Here is a 14,125-nt window from a genome sequence, read left to right as displayed (position 1 = left end):
ATGCATATAGAACACAACCTGAGAAGACAAACATATTCTTTGCAAATGTAATTGTCTATTTTTCATCATCAGACTCTCAGATAGTGGTGTCTCTCTCTGTATCAGCCCTTCCTGTGCTGGAACACATTCTCCCTGAGAGGAAAGGAGAGTAGTGGAGATGTTTGTCCTCCAGATCAATGATAGAGACCCAGACCTCTTCTTGGAACAAGTGGGTCAAGTTTTGGATGTTGTGCCAACATTGTGTCAACTAAAAGGTAACGTAACATTTTACACTTGCTGAACAATTGTTCTAAAAGTTGAATAAATGCAACAAAAAAAAATTTCACTTTCTTTAAGTTATGCCACCTTATTTATTTTTTACAGTGTAGTAGTAATGCTGTTGATGTTATTACTATTATTATTATATCTGATAAATCTGATTTTTCCACAGACTTCCTCTATGAGCAGAAAACTTGATGTGTATCCAGTGAAGAAGAAGAACAGTGGAGAGCAGCAACATCACCAAAATACAACCTGCTTATGGATTACAGGTAGGAACACTTGTCTTTTCTGATGATGGAACTACAGGAAACAACACTAACAACACTGGCAGTTATAAATATCCAAATCAAGTTTAATGATGGTTCAGTTTGTAGATGTTTAATCTGCATCAAAGCAGTGGAGAGACACATATCAAACCATTTGAAGCAACATCTCCATCCAACACAAATACAACTAAAACTGTTTAATATTCACAGTGGACCAAACTGTATCCCAGCAGGCTGAAAGCTGCCAAAACACACAATAAACTGCTTTTAACTCATTGAGGTTACAATTAGTTTGCTGACTCAGTTCATGACTGAGCAGCATAAACTCAGAACAGACCATTTTTTAAAACTGTTGTTTCTGTCAATTTGAATTAGTTTACTTTCCATCATTCCCATTTTTAATTATTTTGAGTTAATTTGTTGTCAATTGTTATATGTTTTAGTTTTCTAGGGTATCAAAATAATCCAGTGATAGTTTGTTTATCCATGTAAAAGTAACAGCTGATTCAGTTTTTAATGGAGGCCATGTGACAAAAACATTACAGTTACAGTTATTCATACGTTCCAGCCTCTTACACAGAACTACTCTCCCAAGACTGAAAGTTATTACTCTTTAGAGCCGTTTCTTAACAAACTAATGTGACCAAACTCTTCATAATGAAGACTTTGTGACGTGTTTTTAATATATTTTGAACAACAAGAGGAATAAAACATATCAGGCTTTGGATACACACACAATACTTGTAAGTTATGCTTTAATAAGACTTTAAAGACTTCTACTAACATTGGCGTCTGCTGTGTGGGTGTTGATTGACAGTTGGCTCACCTACTGCTCTCCCCACCTCCAGGGCTCAATATTTCAGTAAGAGGTTTTAGTCTTGATGTTTGCCCTGATACAAGAGAAGAGCAGCAGACTCTGTGGGCAGATAAGAAGTGGCCAGAAGCAGCTGCATGGGAAGATCTGCTCGTCACCCGCTCATATATCAAGCCTGTCAGTGTTTCCTGCTGTTGTGTATACACTCAGCTGAGAGGATCCACTGGTCTGCTTGTTGGACCAAGAGGACTCTGCTGTGGGCCTGTGGGTGCTCAGGGAGAGCTGGCAGATATTAAAACATCGCACAACATCAAGAACAAGCTGTTGTGCGTCTTTTTACAGTATCTGCACATGTGGAAACAGTCACAGTGTGTTTTCAGCCAAATGCTACATTTAAAGTAATTGTGTTTCACTGTACATGCACGTATTACAGTATATGATGTCATGCTGTACGCCTGTTGGCTCAGACCTAGTTATAATCCTCAGTTCTGGCACTCAGTGTGAGTCGAACTCCTTCATGCTTTTTAACCTCAGAGGTGATTTTGTTTTTATAGTTGAGGCTCAGAACCAGCTGGAAGACTTTCAACATCTATAAAATGTCCTCACAGTGGTTCTGGAGTCTGTGAAACTCATAAAGATGGGCGCACACACCAATTGTGGTTGATAATATATTTTTTAAGTATCTATCAAATTGTGCTACACTTCTTTACACCATGCCTGCTTACCACAGAAAATGAGATGAGTCAAATCTGTTTCACCAAGTCCAGTTGACAGTCCGGATCGTGATTGGTTCACACAGCCCGCGATACATTTCTCACATTTCTGAGGAGGTCATGTGACCTGAGAGCAGCACATTCAGGATAGATTTCAGATTAAGAAGAAGCTGAAAAAGCTATATAGCTGGTGGTGATGCTGGCTCATAGAACATCTGATACGATGCACATTTAACCCTCCTGTTGTCCTCTGGTCAAGGAAGGACAGGAAAGGATGAAGGAAGGAAGGAAGGAAGGAAGGAAAGGAGTAAGGAGGGAGGGAGGAAGGACAGAAGGAAGGAAGGAAGGAAGGAAGGAAGGAAGGAAGGAAAGGAGTAAGGAGGGAGGAAGGAAGGAAGGAAGGAAGGAAGGAAGGAAAGGAGGGATGGAGGAAGGAAGGAAGGAAGGAAGGATGGAAAGGAGTAAGGAGGGAGGGAGGAAAAGAGGAAGGAAAGGAGGAAGGAAAGGAGTAAGGAGGGATGGAGGAAGGAAGGAAGGAAGGAAGGAAGGATGGAAATGAGTAAGGAGGGAGGGAGGAAAAGAGTAAGGAAAGGAGGAAGGAAGGAACGAACGAAAGTAGTAAGGAAAGGAGGAAGGAAGGAAGGAGAGAAGGAAGGAAGTGAGGAAAGAAGTATGGAAGGAGGGAGGAGGTAAGGAAGGAAGGAAGGAAGGAGGGAAATGACTAAGGAGGGAGGGAGGAAAAGAATAAGGAAATGAGGGAGAAAGGAAGGAAAGAAGGAACAGTCAAAAGAGATGGGGTCAATTTGACCCGGGAGGACGACAGGAGGGTTAAACACAGAATCCTGGAGGCTGTTTCAACAGTTTATTTAACACAAGCAGTTGTTTGATGGTGGATGATTATTGTTCTATACAGAGACATATTAAAAGAAAATGTTACAACTCTGAACAGTATATCAAACATCATTTTAACTTCCACAATCTGGAGTTTGAAGTTTCACAACAACATGATGACCACCAGACTCCTTCATGTAGTTAACATGAGCATTCCCAGGACACACAGGCCTACAGGATCAAAGCAACGGTCACACATCCACTCAGAACTTACATCTAACTTAACATGAACCAGAAGAGGAATCAGCAGCAACACATTCCACCAGACAGCGCAGTTAATCACACATTAAAATGAGAAGTTCAACACGTGTTGCTTCTTTACTTTTACAATAAAATACTAAAATCATTAACCCTCCTGTTGTCCCCGAGGTCAAGGAAGGAAGGATGGAAGGATGGAAGGGAGGAAGAAGGAAGGAAAGGAGGAAAGAAAAGAAGGAAGGGAGGAAGGAAGGGAGGAAGGAAGGACGGAGGAAAGAAGGAAGGAAAGGAGGGAGAAAGGAAGGATGGGAGGGAGGGAGGAAGGAGGGGAGGAAGGAAGGATGGGATGAAGGAAGGATGGGAGGGAGGAAGGAAGGATGGAAGGGAGGAAGAAGGAAGGAAAGGAGGGAGGAAGGAAGGATCGGAGGAAGGAAGGAAGGAAGGATGGAAGGGAGGAAGAAGGAAGGAAGGAAGGGAGGAAGGGAGGAAGGAAGGACAGAGGAAAGAAGGAAGGAAGGTAGGAGGGAGGAAAGAAGGAAGGAGGGAGGGAGAGAGAAAGGAAAAGAGGAAGGAAGGAAAGAAACACAGAGGAAAGAAGGAAGGGATGAAGGTAGGGGGGAGGAAAGAAAGAGAGAAGGAGGGAGGGAGGAAGGAAGGACAGAAGGAAGGAAGAAGGGAGGACGACACGAATGTTAAGAACAACTAAAGGTCACTGAAAACATGGACATCTTTAGTTTTGTCTTAACAGTGTCGGTGGAGGGAACACTTGATCGAAAGCAGAAGATTAATCCAACTCTTTGGAGTCACGATCTTAAATACAAACAATCCTGCTGCCAAATTCATGCAGATGATTCAAGATGAAAATTATTTTATTAGTGTTTGACACAATAACATTTAGACCTGAAGCCAGGAGATCAAACTTATAACAATCATGGGAACATATTTCAATAAAGAACTAAAATGTCAACCTCATGGTCATGATAGAGGAAAAGTCAGAGGAAGTACATCATCTGAGGAGCGTGAAATTCCACAGCAGTACAACCAATAGTTATATGTTGATCATATTTCACAGCATAAGAGGAAACCTGATCTAAAACCATAGACTGTATATAAGAAATGGACGTAACATCCGTGATGTCACCCATTGGTTTGCTGCTCGGAGGCCAATAGTATCGGATCTGAGCAGCGCCATCTTGAAAATGTCAGGTGCATGCTGGGAAAAATAAAAACACGGATTCTACTTATATGGGCATCAGGAGGGGCATGAGGCGCCCTCCTGAACCTGTGAACCAATCAACCCGTCAATCACCACGTAGCCACGCCCTAATGCATACCCTGCTTTATCGTCACATATAAAATCAGGGAGGCCAAAATGTCCCAAATGAACATCATACCTCATTGAAGAAGGCTTTAAACTAGCGATTGAGACCATAAACACATTTTGAAAACGTTTACTGGGGTTAGAAATCAAGTGAGAAGTTGGTGAATTCTCCATTGACTTGTATAGAGACGGAAGTCCTTTTGACACCAAAACGGTCGCCCCCTGGTGGCCTTTTGATAGAATGCAGTTTTAAGTTACTTCCGCGTTGGCATCATTTCAGAGGACCGGAACTCCCCGCTTGGAGGAAAATTAAACCTGCTGATGCCACTACAGGGAAAGTCTGAGGATCACCAAAGTCAGTAGGATTCATCCTGTGGGGGACACGAATGTTCGTATAAACCTTCATAACAATGAATCTGATCGAAAGTGAAGTACAGACACAGTAGATTTTAACATAAAGGTGTTAGGAACAAACATTTTCCAGTTGTTTTAGGCTGATTCAAACCTTCCATGAAAGATAAGTCCTGTAAAACTTTAAGACTCCAGGATAGATATAATTTTCATTAGAAACCCCCCCAAACATTTCCACTCCTACTACAAGAGGGATTCCAGGACTGTTGGACTGTTATTGGCGTGAAATGTAGAAACATTACGAGACTGTGTAACAGATAAGAAGTCATGACTGGAAAAGAGCGTCTGGAGACTGTCCTGATGATGATGACAGAGTTTAAAGAGTAAGCTGACCTCCTTCCTGTGAAGCCTGATGATGATTCAGAATCAATGAACTCTAACAGGAGCTTTCAATGAGTTACATGGAAGAACATTTGGATTATTATGACTGTAACAGAGCTGAAATCAGACAGACTATTCTATACGATTCTGAAATACTAAAAGGAGTCATAAATAACAACGCTGTTTAAACCTGTTCATGATGATTTTACCTTTACATACTGTTCAGGTCAAATGTCTTTTATTCTGATATTTGATGGCTTTTCCTAAAGTGGCCCAAAATGCACAAAAATGAAAATATATTAAATGTTCTACTTTTGTATAGATGCTACAAATGTTTGTCCATTGAGGCTGTTCTGGGTCAGATTATCTCCGTATCTATTGCCATGTGTTTTAGTGAAGTGAATAGTTAATAGTTTTAATAAGATAGTAGTTATGAGGATTTCTTTTTATGATGTAGCAGTGAAGACTGATGGCTCTAATGGTTATACAATAAACCCCACAGTTCCATAAAGATATGCTCATTTTACCTTTACATTAAATACATTTCCATCATTATGTTATATTTTCATGTCTGAGGTAAAATAGGACATGATATTGTGTGATAGGAGATGTTTAGTGGTGTAAAAGCTAAAAAATACACTCTCTCTGCTCTCTGAAACATGAATCAAGGTTTAATCACATTTATTGATCAGTCAGATCGACTATTGATGCTTTCTAAACACATCTGTGCTTCAACATTTGGTATAAACACTTTTTATGAGGAGAACAAACTGTGAGGAGAGAATATGAACAGGATGTGAGAGAAGTAAGAAAACGAAAAATGCATATACTGTACAACTCATTGTTAGGTGAGTATAACAGTAACATTGATGGCTAAAAATTAAGAAAAATTGGATTTAAATCTATTGTCTTGAGATAATGTCTTCCATGTTGAGGTCTTCTGACCCTCACATGCCTTCACTTAACAACACATCTTTTCTTCCTTTGAATTTCCCAGCTTCCCCTCACCCTTCTTCTTCTGTGGCCAAAACAAATTCCTCTCTAGAAATTATTAGTATACGGTCACTTCTCCAGAAAGCAATGACTCACAATGATCACACACTCTCACACACACACACACACACACTGAACTGTTCAGATAAACGGCTGAAGTCATGGTCAGCAGTAAATGAGCTAGTTCGTTAAAAACATTTCAAAACCTCAGTAAAGAAATCTCTCCAATTGTCTACGATATCATTCACTGATTAGACAACGATTAATGAAAATATCTGTAATATTGGGTCTAGCTAGCAGGTATCTATTGAATTAATACCTAATCCTAAATGCTTGAGCAAGAAAAACACCTTAAAATAGTGTTTGTGTGTCACATTATTCTTGTGATTCAAAAGTCAAGGCTTCGACCTGCTTTGAGTGACTCTTGTGTAAAGTTACCTCTACTTCTCCATCGAAGTGACGTCAATCATTTGCACATGCCCATAAAAAAGCATCCATTCATTCATTCATTCATAAGGTGGTTGCTAAGGCGGTTGCTAAGGTGTCTCCACTCTCATATCTCAGATGTGATTCAGCTCCAACATGTACAGATGTGAGGATTTGAGAAGTTGAACATTTGGAGTAAAGAAGGAGAAGAAGAAATGAAATCCTGCTACTATAGTTAGTTTATGTAGAAGCTTCCTGAAGCCGACCAATCAGAGCAGAGTGGGCTCATCGGGAGGGGGGGGGACAGGAGCTAAAACGGCCTGTTTCAGACAGAGGCTGAACTGAGCGGCTGCATAAAGGACCAGTAGAAGATAAATAAGGAGTTTTTAACTGGAAATCATGCAAAGATATTCCAGTAAAGACACAGAATATAAATAAAGAGCTGGGAATGTGCAGAGCATGTGTCCAAAGATGTTTCCCAAATGAGCGTTATGTAATGTGATGCATAAGCATAGATGTAGAGCTTGTGGATAGAGAACAGACAGCAGCAGCCTGTACACACTCTGTTATCTGCAGAGCCTCAGAGACCAAACCAAGCAGAAAAAGAAAGGTTTCCTGTGAGGGGCCCAAATGCAGGGTGGGACCTGAGGAGTTATTGCTGGTTCACCTATAATGGGCTTCACCCCGGCTGCAGGGACTTTCCATGGAAAACACAATGTGATGATAAGATTAGATGCACTGGTCAGAGCTGATTGCAGCCAGGAAACAGTGGGTTTAAATTCAGTCTGGTGCATTTGTACATTTGGTTTGGTTGAATTAGATTTGCGTGAAAGCTGTCGATCAAACTCTGTCAGGCTTCTTCAGGAATCGAAGATGTTGAATAGTGCGCTTCAGTGAGAGTTGGTAGGAGAAGTTTTTAATTTTAAACAGAGGCAGGCTAGCTGTTCCTGCTTGCTTCAGTCTTCAGTGCTGACAGATTTCCATTTGAACATCTCACTCTCAGGTTTTAGACAGGCGGGGAGTTCCGGTCCTCTGAAATGAGGCCAACCAGGAAGTAACTTAAAACTGCATTCTATCAAAAGGCCACCAGGGGGCGACCGTTTTGGTGTCAAAAGGACTTCCGTCTCTATACAAGTCAATGGAGAATTCACCAACTTCTCACTTGATTTCTAACCTCAGTAAACGTTTTCAAAATGTGTTTATGGTCTCAATCGCTAGTTTAAAGCCTTCTTCAATGCAGTATGATGTTCATTTGGGACATTTTGGCCTCCCTGATTTTATATGTGATGATAAAGCAGGGTATGCATTAGGGCGTGGCTACGTGGTGATTGACAGGTTGATTGGTTCACAGGTTCAGGAGGGCGCCTCATGCTCCTCCTGATGCCCATATAAGTAACATTTTATTTTTCCCAGCATGCACCTGACATTTTCAAGATGGCGCTGCTCAGATCCGATACTGTTGGCCTCCGAGCAGCAGTCCACAAACCAATGGGTGACGTCACGGATGTTACGTCCATTTCTTATATACAGTCTATGGTTTTAGATCAGGTTTCTATGAGTGTAATATTTAGCTTCAGTAGTTTTAAGCTCAGTGATTGGATGAGTCTGATCATGTTTGGATCAAAACCAACATTGAACTGATCTTCTAATAAATATTGTGTCTGAATCCAAAGCTTGATATAACAGATATAAGCCTTTAACAAACAGTTTACATTGCTGCCTGCCACTGGGGGGCAACACATGGTGACTTCCTGTCCCTTTAAGCTTCCAAATTAAATGTTGTACATATGTTGGTATTTGGGGGAATGATTGTCTGCTGGTTCTGTGTTGAAATCTGTTTTTTATCACTCGTTAAGTTCTAATTCTGTCCCGCCTGATTTGATACTCGTGTCTTTAACTAATATAAATGGTATTGTAAGTAGTTTATTAACTGTTGCATACATCTCAGGCCAGGCAAAAATGTTTTATCAAACTTCAAAAAGAGATGAAACAAACCCATCAGACAGCGTAAAGAGCTACGAGGTTATTTTAATTAACATTTCATTTAGATTTACATGCAGTTAGTTAGAGAGGACATCTGGAGTCCGAATCTTCAGGATTAATTAATAATCTATTAGCAAAACAAAACTTGCAACATGTTAATTATGATTTCAAAACTATAATACATTATATTTATAAAGGAACACAGAAAGAACATGAAGAAAAACACACGTATGGATGTTTTCGCCTCGCTCGCAGGTCTTCTTCACTATAGACGCAACGAAGTTCAGACGTCAGGAGAAGTCAGTCAGGACTTGAGGCATTTCGATTATTCATAAATGCAGAGCAGATTTTTTTTCCCCCAAGAAAATATTTCTCAGATTTCCAACATATTTATCTCGTTAACGCAGAAAAACTGAGCAGAATTGTTCTCAAGTGAACACATTACACCTCACTGCACTGCTGACAATGCTGCTCAATCAAAGTTACATTCTGCACTTTTGGACAGTTTGCTTCCTTTTCTTCTTGTTAGACAATATTAACCCTTACATCTCATCATTTTAACCTAAAATTTGATGTATTTAACATACAAAGAAGGAAATATATTCAACACATATTCATCTAAAATGTCAAAAAGGTTCATTCTTCATATTTAATACCATCTGTTGAAATCATTTATCCTGTTTTATGTAACACTGGATCATTATAGAATGTTTTTTTAAGTATTTCTTATAGTGTTTATTTCTCATAAACACTATAAAAAATAAGTCTTTCTGCTGTCTGAAAGCTTAATTAAAGATTAACTGCACATTTATCTGTGACTGATGAAGTGTTTATGAATGATTTGTTGTTCAGAAGTTTGTTATTGACACTAATTATGAGGAAATTCTGTAACTGAGGGTTAATTACATATATATATATATATATACAAGACTGATGTATGTAACAGATGATTTTACAGATATCTCTTTAACACTTCATGTTCTGAGCAGTGTGTCATTCATAAAAATGAGGTTAACCTGCCACAGAAAGCTACAGCTGTGCATCATTGTCCAGATTCTTGAGTAAAGGGTCATTAACTCTTTTTTTTTTCTCCCCTGCAGCAGATCTGTGCAGGATCATGGGGGGAGGAGTAGAAGACGAGGAGGTGTTTCCTGCAGAAACAAGCCTGCACATCCCTACATGGCCGTGGGACTCGTGTGTTTTGCGTGCTGAGGGTGCGGGTGCAGTGCAGCAGAACTGTAAGTGAGTTTCAGTCTATTTACTCCTGTGCATGAATGAAAAATATACGCAAATGCAGAATAGTTGTGGAAAGGATGAAATGCAAAGAATGTGCAGCTCTTTGTCACCTGAATCACCTTGAGACAGTTGGTTTTAAAGGCTGAATTCAGATCCACTGAGGGGGGACTTTACTTGAAATCTTTAAAAATCTCTGTAGCACCTGTTAATCTGGAGACTTTTTATTCAGTCTGGTGTCATTAATGTAAGAGGAGCCAAATAATGGGATCAATTTCAGTTTATTTTTTTACCCTTTGCAGTTACTTCATTCAAAATGGATATTTTATCTATTATATTTAACATGTAAACGGTATTAAGGTTTGGTGAGATCTGTCCATTAAGGTGTTTCTACATGAATTGGTGTAAATCTATGTTGTTTGTATGAATTTAATGTTAGTTTTTGATTATGCTACTGATGGTGCATGTACATCTGTCTTTAAAAAAAAAAGTTTATTGTATATTTTGTTCTGTTTTGTATGTAAAATCTGTAGCAGAAGCTGGCAAATTAGAGTATTTGTAGAGTAATTGTATTTTGAAATACTTAAAAATAAAAGTTAAATTGAGTATAGTAGTTACTCTGTGTAGGATAGTTGACTTTTAGAGGTAAAAAGTGAATGTAGAGTCACATTTTCTATGCAATTTTTTATGTTCTTTTAAGACTTCATGGTAGTTTGGATTGCGCTGGTAGCTGAGTGGTTGTTACAACGTCCCTGGTTCGAATCTGGGAAGGGAGCTTTGTTTGATTGTTGTAGCCACTTCTCTTTCCTGTCAAACATTTTGGGGGAAAAAACCCTTTCTGGTAGTTTGGAGCTAACCAACAATTATTTTCCTTATAGTCTGCCGATTATTGTCCCACTGAAACGATTCATATTTTAGTCAGTTTATAAAATGTCAGGAAATAGCAGGAAAAAAAATGTCTTCAGGTAACGTCTTTAAATGTCTTGTTTGTTCAACCAACAGTCAAAAATAATCAATGATTAACTACACGGTCGCCCATAAAGTTGGAATAAAATATTTTTTACCTCTTTGCATGAAATTATTGTGAAAATGTGATTTATTCTTGATAGATAAAGTGTATATAATCTCAAAATTGTATTGATTAATCTCATTATACCTGGTCAAAGGTCATTACTGATGTGTATAAATAGAAAATAAAAAGAGGAATGTGTCTGAAAACTCAATTATTCCAACTTTATGGGCGACCGTGTAGATACAACATCAGAAAACAGTGAAAAATGCCTTTGATTGTCAGTTCAGGGTGATGTCACCAAATGTCTTTTTGAACAAGCAACAGTCCAGCAACTTAAAATATTTAACTCACTGTGATGTAAGACAAGAAAAAGCAGCAAATTCTCCCTTTTAGGAAGTCATTCAGCTCACATTTGCATCCCAGTGGTAGTTACTGGAGCTAAAGGATCATACTGGAGTTTTTTGCATGTAAAAGAACAGTTGCATTCACTTGATAGTACTGCAGTATTTAAGGTTTTGATTGTGGTGTTTCCCTCCTCGCAGGAATGCTACAATAAGCCCGCTCAATATGTGATAAACAGTCAACAATAGGAAAAAAACACCAGTTTGGTCCTTTAACAATAAGAAGGGTGTTCTGAAGGAAAAATATGTTTGGCATTACGGATCCTCCTCTCATGCTTAAATCTCTGTTTCACATCTGCATCCTCTCTAGTCAGTCTTCTACGTTATGCTGTGTGGTATCTACAGTACAGGAGACTCTCAATGCAAAACACATGCTTATTGCAGCAATTCACCACACATGTTTTCAGTTCAGAATCTATGGAACGGTGCAGGGGCCTCAAAAGAGACTCACGCAACTTCTCACGAAAAAAAAGTTGTGATCTATAAAAAAGAAAATTGAAGGGCACCTATATGGAAACTCTGACCTAAGTGTTTGAACATTTTAGAGACAGGTGAGACTGGCAACACAGATGGTGAGGTGATGAATCGAAGCCAGATTGTACGATGATACCTCTCACACATTTCATTTCTATGGAAGCCAAGGAGCGCCATGTTTACTGTTAGAAGGAAGGAAAGGAGGGAGGAAGGAAGGAAGGGAGGAAAGGAGGGAGGAAGGGAGGAAGGGAGGAAAGGAGGGAGGAAGGGAGGAAGGGAGGAAAGGAGGGAGGGAGGAAGGAAAGAAAAGGAGGGAAAAAAAGGAAAGACAGAAGAGAGAAAGGATGGAGGAAAGAAGGAAGGTAGGGGGGAGGAAGGAAGGAAGGAAGGAAGGAAGGAAGGAAGGAAGGAAGGAAGGAAGGAGAGAATGAAGGAAGGAAGGAAAGGAAAGGAGGGAGGGAAGAAGGACGGAGGAAAGAAGGAAGGAGGGAGGGAGAAAGGAAAAGAGGAAGGAAGGAAAGAAGGATAGAGGAAAGAAGGAAGGGGGGAGGAAGGAAGGACAGAAAACATCAGAAAACAGCTGGGATGGAGGGAGGAAAGAAGGAAGGAAGGAAGGAAAGAGAGAAGGAGGGAGGAAGGACAGACGGAAGGAAGGAAGGAAGGAAGGAAGGAAGGAAGGAAGGAAGGGAGGAAAGAAGAAAAGTCAAAACAGACAGGTCAATTTGACCCGGGAGGACAACATGAAGGTTAATGCCAAACTCTCAAGATCACAATTTATCTTGTATCAAAAAGCCGACACGATCATTTATCATGAGATTTATCAGAGGTGGAGCTCATTCTTATTTGTTCATTCCTGTCTTCTCATCTCCTGATGTCTCCTTCACATGGAGAACTCAACTATGTAAATCAAGCACAGTATATGGAGGGTTAGGGTTAGGGTTCAGCTAGGTGTTACCTATAGAACAGCTATTAGGCTTTTCATTACAGAAACAATGTTTTAAAAGTCCTGTGCGACTTCACACAGAAAGGCCCAAAAAAAAGTTTTAATGGAGTGCTGTTACTTTTAATGAGCTTTGTATTTTTTTTATATTTGTTTGCAAAATTAAGAATTTCTGATCACACCTGGCAGAGATTTACAATTTTGATCATATCATAATTTTTATCGATTAAAATGTGCATGCTGGGTTTTCTGATACTGATTAAACCTGTTACCAACACGACAGGTTTGTGAGATTTGATCATAGCTCTGAAGGTTTTGTCACTAATGAGCCTCCATACTTCAGGCAGCTCTGCTTAGTATAGCTGAGTGTAGTTCTGCAGCCTTCACTGTACAACCCCTCCCCCTCCTCCTCCTTCCAGCTCCAGCTCATCTGTTTCCTATTCAACTTTCTATTCTTTTTTTATCTTCTCTTATGCAACAAGACTGGGTCAAAACTTACTATATGGCTGGACCGTGTACAGTCATTGTGCAAAAAATTCTAGAGAATTTGTTATAAGAGACGCTACCCACAATTTTCTGCAGTGGTCTGACTTGTTAAAGTGTTATAAATGCAGTTTGAAGAACAATACAATACACTCATATCTCAGGATGTTGAATTTGAAAGAGAACTTACTTTTAATCAATTAATTACATTACATAGAGCTGGGCAATATATTGGTATTATATCCATATCGTGATATGAGACTAGATATGGTCTTAGATTTTGGATATCGTAATATTGCGATATGTCATCAGAGTTGGGTTTTAAAGCTGCATTACAGAACTGAACTTACCTGACTGTCCTATCTGTTCTGTTATTTACCTTTTACCCATTTTGTCGTATAGCCACATTACTGATAATTATTCATCAAACATTTCATAGTGTAAATATTGTGTGAAAGCATCAACAGTCATCTCTACAATATTGTTGCGATATCGATATCGAGGTATTTGGTCAAACATATTGTGATATTTGATTTTGACCATATCACCCAGTCCTAACATTACATCTTACTTAATAGAGACTGTTTGCGACAATTCTCTTTAAAAGAGCAACAATCGGGACGCTCCACCACTGGCTGACCAATGGTGCGACTTCATCACTCATTCAGTTAGTCAGTGAGTCAGTGAGTCAGTGATGGACAGACATCTACAGTGTTTATTATTGGAAATATGTTTGTGGCACATGGTAGTGATTTCAGCTTGAGTCAGTGATGTGGTTCAGTGTGATTTACTCCAGGTGTCTGCACGTCTTTAGGGAGTACAAACAAAATGATTTAATGTCAAACAATCTACACGGTCTATCAATCAAGACAATATAACATTGATTTAATCTATGGGTCATTTAAAAAACGTAGTATTAAAGTATTAATTTAATCATTATGATAATTGATTAATCATTCGGAGTAGCTTTTTAAGAAAAGAAAT

General features: G+C 39.2%; 1 protein-coding gene across 1 annotated transcript in view; it reads left to right on the top strand.

Annotated features, from left to right (window-relative positions):
* Positions 1-9,810: 9,810 nt before the first annotated feature.
* Positions 9,811-14,125, top strand: part of col6a4a (collagen, type VI, alpha 4a) — an 85,527-nt gene continuing 81,212 nt past the window's right edge. Inside the window, exon 1 of the mRNA XM_062422093.1 lies at positions 9,811-9,836. The gene's annotated coding sequence lies outside the window, so the exon portion shown is untranslated. The remainder of the gene's footprint in view (positions 9,837-14,125) is intronic.

The sequence above is a fragment of the Scomber scombrus genome, chromosome 7 (genome assembly GCF_963691925.1).
Source record: "Scomber scombrus chromosome 7, fScoSco1.1, whole genome shotgun sequence".
In the NCBI taxonomy this organism is placed as follows: Eukaryota; Metazoa; Chordata; class Actinopteri; order Scombriformes; family Scombridae; genus Scomber; species Scomber scombrus.
Note: the sequence above shows the minus strand (reverse complement) of the source record. Positions and strands in the feature narration are given on the sequence as shown.